The 5,173-nt window shown below is 30.9% G+C and overlaps 1 protein-coding gene across 4 annotated transcripts in view; it reads left to right on the forward strand.

The window, feature by feature from the left end:
- The window catches only part of LOC129968463 (protein unc-93 homolog A-like), a 33,367-nt gene extending 32,001 nt beyond the window's left edge, over positions 1-1,366 (forward strand). For all 4 annotated transcript variants that reach the window (XM_056082359.1, XM_056082363.1, XM_056082360.1 and 1 more), the window contains exon 5: positions 939-1,366. The gene's annotated coding sequence lies outside the window, so the exon portion shown is untranslated. The remainder of the gene's footprint in view (positions 1-938) is intronic.
- The last annotated feature ends 3,807 nt before the right edge of the window (positions 1,367-5,173 follow it).

Genomic DNA, 5,173 nt, shown 5'->3' on the forward strand with positions numbered 1-5,173 from the left:
GAACGTTGAATCAAAAGACTTCTTTACTTGTGCATAAATTCTTGTTTAGCAATATCTGTTGAATGCCAAATAGCAAATGTATTTACTTGAAACTGATTTTGTCAGCTTTTATTTAACTTGACGAATTTAATGCTTAAAAAATAAAATTTTGAAATGGTCATTTCACCCACTTCTTGATGTTTCCGAAAATTCAAATTTTGTGCACTTATTCTCGATTACAACGTACTGTTTTCATATTTTCGGAACTATTTATCAGTTAGCCTATTCATTTGATCAGATTTAGTTTCTATTCCGTGGCGCCACCTGACAATGAATTTGAAAAAGTAAAATCCTTGAAGATTCCATTTATATACAATTGCTATTTATAGGTACATTAATAAAAGTGTGTTTTAAACTTTTTTGATCAAATTCATGCAACAAAAATTTAATACAACAGTAAGTACTCTGTACAAAAAACGCCGGGAATATATTTCAAAAATTTAATATTTTTAATTAAAGTTATATTATTAGAAATTTTTATTGCTTAATATTTCTTTGCTAAAGCATTCTTCTTTGCAAATTAAAATGTAGTAATATTTTAATTAATTATTAAAATATCAAAGATAAATTGAAGGAAGGTGAAAGTGACATTGCCTCATTAATATAAGTCTGAAAATGTCTTTTAAAGCCTCCGTTAAAAAGAAAACGTTTTAAGATTAATTCTGAATGAAAGTAATGGGAAAACAACATTACCTAGTATCTTTCTCTGATATCACAATTTTAATGAAATGACCCTTAGTAGCAAGTTTCATTGTTATTTTTTTAAAATCAAGTCATATAATCACAGGTAAATAAATAAATAATCTATATCTTTCAACAAACGCAATTTAGAAATTAAATGATAATTGTATGATTTATGGCAAACTAAATCACAGAATGTATTTTTTTTTCTTTTGCAGGTTTTATTGGAAATGATTCAAAATGCCTCTTTAAAGTTAGTAGTAACTAACAAAAAAGTTACTACAAATTCCTCGTATTAAGAACTTTTGTATTTATTTCATCCTTATGTATATATAATTTGATTTTTATATATCATTTATGTCACTGGAATAACAATAACTAGTATAGAATGTGCTATATAATTGCCTTATTAACAAATTTCTATATTTTATTTCATTCTCTATAATTTTTTTATTAAAATGCTATTTACACAATCGATGTAATAATGCACTGAAGTTATTGAAAATTTCCGTATTTATTATATCATTCTAGTTATTACAATGTTATTGAATAAATCGGCATAAAACGTTTTGTAAATATTTTTATATTCTTGTACGAATAAATGAAATTAATGAAACAAGAGGAATAATTTCCTTTTCTAAAATGGTGTTTGGTTTCTTGACTGCTTTGCTTGATTGATTTAGCATTCACATTCACTCCATACTGTGTGAAATGATTTTTGAGAATTCATAGTTAGTCCTTTCATTACGTCACTTTTTTCCTTCATCAACATTTTGAAAGGTGTTAGGCGGCCTACATAATTTTTACACACTTTTTATTAATTCGAGTTGTTTCAGTTTTGTAAAAAATGAATTTGCAATCAATTTTTCTAGTCAGCTGCCTAGAACTTAAAATTTTCCTAGTACCCTCTTTCACTTCTGAACCTTACCCATTCTTTTTTTTTTATCTGAGATTTTTTTTTCCAGTGGAGCACTTACATTTCAGAATTCTCATGTTTATAACTAAATTTTCTTCACTTTCTAATTCAGAAAAGAAATTGTTTACTGCAATTTCTATAAAAAAAAAATCAGCATTCGATCGCTGAAGTTTACTAAATGAGCATCCAGACAAGTACGATTTTAGATCTGATCCCAGAATCAGTTTCGTGCAAATTCCCCAACACTCGAAAAAAAATTCAAAATTCTGTAACGATTGTAAAAATATTTTTAGACCGATTTTGTTCCACAAAGATTCTTTGTGATATCATGATTAAAAAAAATGTCGAATATGTGCAAAAAATAAATGAATCAAAATGACGAGAAAAATGAATATAAATCATTCCAATAAAATAGATGCTTTCAAATTCTTAAAGAGTTGTATATGACCAAAAATAACTTTTTTTCATCACCTGCCATATTTATTTATATCTCTCTCAATTAAATCGGATAGAAATGTCCTTGACACTTCAAATTTTAATGTTATGCTGCAATTGCATATTATCTCATATTTGTTAAATTTCATATAAACTGAATACTGTGCGATAGCTCAACCTAGTCGGATGCCACGCGGAAAATTGATGGGGCCGCCGAAGACAGCCCCACCTAGCACGAAGAAACAAAATACAAGTGATGACACTGGACCCTTGTAAACAATAAAGAACCCTCTAGTGAAAATGCATAATGGTGCAGAAAAAGAATAGAAAAAAAAAACATTACATATTAAGTTGTGAAAATACATTAAATAGGGTTTACTTCTTAGATTAAGAGAAAGCTAAATACAAAGGATTTGACAAAATGTCCCTAATAGAAGATTTACTGTGTTAGAATTTTTATGAGTTCTTAATTTCAAGAGACATCAATTTCTTGGCCATCTAAGTTTGTGTTTTCAGCATAGTGCACAAGCTCTTAGTCACGTGATTTATAGATCCTTCTTCGGTGCCACACTTACAAGTCGAACTTTGCTCAAAGAAACGACTTGATGCGCAGAAAATACACCATGGGCAGTGTACACTTGGTTAAGATAAAAATCACCTCCAATAGAAACGTTTAGGTAAATAAAAACGTTTTTGAGATGCTGACAGATTGTTCGCCGATTGATGGAATTTTTCCATCTCTCCTTCCAATAGTTAATTAGTAGTTTTTTAGTCTCATTTCTGAGTTGCCCGTGACATGAAATATAAATGTTGAGCAAATAAATTTAAGTTAGAATAGAAACACATTACAGTCCACAATATTTTTTCAATCATCAAAATTATCAGAGTCCATTATTCTTAAGTACACATATTTATAACGTCGGCAACAATGAGCAAACAGAAATAATTTTTATTCAACGTACTATTTATAAATAAATAGGAAAAGTCAATGAGCGAATAAAAATCCTGACTGTAAGCAAAGAAAATATGAACGTTAGAAATTCGTCTTGAGATCAAATGACCGTCTTTCTAGAGCTAAATTCTGATGACGATTTTCATAACCAAGCAAAACATGGCGAGCTTTATGATTTCTTACGGAAGTCAACTTGGCAGCGCATGCAAACTTAAAATTTCAAAGTTTCTGAACATCAACATTAATCAAAATTTTGAAAAAACGCTTTACCTCTATTATCCGGCGGGCACGCGGTTCTCTGCATTGACTGAAATCTTTCACAGACAACAAATTACTCCACTAAAAAATTCGAATTTCCACGCGTAAAACAGAAACACAACGTCACACATCAAAGGTGAAGGCGCTTTTTTAATGTAATAAGCTTCTTCTTGCATCCGCCAAAGCAGTGTTACAAGCGAATTTATGCGTCTTGGAAAACTGAGTTTTCTTGGGTGCAAAGCAGGAAGGTGCATGTTTTTTTCCTTCACTTTTTTCTTTTCCTTTCTTTTTTTTAAGTTATGAGACCCGCTTATAAGAATCAAAAAGACATTAGGATCCCAGTGGAAGACTGGACGTAAAATTCGATACAGATTAATAATTTTGACGCCAAGAGCATATTCCATTTGAGTTTTCACACTCAAATAACCTTTAGATGATTTCGATACAAATTTGTAATTCCGGTGCTAAAACTCTATACCAAATTTCATCAGCCTAGAAATTTGTGTTTTTGAATGATTACGTTAGCATAAATTCAGATGGGCAGGCAAATTTCGTACGGATGTTTTTCATAAAAAAATACAGCAAATTCCTTGAAAAATCACATTTCAAATTTAGGTCATAAAATTTATGAGTCATGGAAGTCACTCACAGAAGGCAAACAAAGATAATTCCATCATTTTTTATTTTATTTAGATAGGTCTGAAAAGAAAATATCCATCAAAATATCGAGGTTTAATTTTAAGACTTTATAAAAATCATTCTTTGTAAACACGAAAATAAAAACGGTTATAAATGTCAGAGCACTTTATTTAATTAAACTTTAAATAAAGTGGTCTTAAGTTTAAAAAAAAAGAAATGATCGTATTGTTAATACTCTCCTTCACATTTTTTTCTTCATTCACTCCCCTTGATCTGAAATGCTTTTAACACGCGCAATACCATGGGTCAAGCGCGATTTTCGAACTACCTATCTAATTAGATCAGCCCTTTACTACTGTACTTAAGAGATAGCAAAGAAGGGGGCATCTAATTAGATAGATGGTTCGAATATCGGACTTGCACTATGATAGTACACGTGTTAATGGATATTTGATACTTCCCCGATTTCGTTTAGTTATATTAACGTCCTGTTTTAAAGGAATATTAAGTTTATTTTGGGACGGATCTCGTAACTTTGGACCGCAGACAGAGTGCGAAAGCGACGCCGGAGCTGGCAGTCCTTTTCAAATATCCATACCGCACCAGCGCGAGGGTCTTCGGCTCCGACGGATTTCGCGTGCACCAGACCAGTTTGCACGACGTCCCTTCGGTGGAATTGTAGCTCGAACTTGAAACCCTTTGGCATCAGAGCCGAGACTTTATCACCAGTTTACCACTCCCCTTTTCTTAACTCGAAGATTCGGTTTGGTTTCTCTACTTCACAGGGATACTTTGAAACCAACTCATTTACAATATTGAATTAAAAAATGATTTTGTGGATAATTTCACTAATTTCGAAGACATTAACATGGAAAAATGAGTAGAATTTAATATCCAACCACTCCTGCCCGAATATTAACTAAATTTATGATCAAATTCGAAAAATGAAAAGATCAACCTTAAAAATATCTTAAGATATGACAAAGAACCGATTAGTATATGCTATATGTAGCAGCTTTCACGTGGGAAAAGGAAAGGGGATTTGCTGGTGATATTTCGAAAGAAAATAAATAAAAAAATATTTCTTACAAAATAGGCAATTTTTCTTTATAATTTCAAAAATTTATAAAATGCAGAGGATGTTAGAAGTAAAAGTCGAGGCTACATATACACTTTGCACACTCAAACAGTGTACATGACACATTTTTTTATTATTTTAATATAAATACAAAGAATATCACAATAATCAACCA

This window comes from Argiope bruennichi, chromosome 5 (assembly GCF_947563725.1).
Source record: "Argiope bruennichi chromosome 5, qqArgBrue1.1, whole genome shotgun sequence".
NCBI lineage: Eukaryota > Metazoa > Arthropoda > Arachnida > Araneae > Araneidae > Argiope > Argiope bruennichi.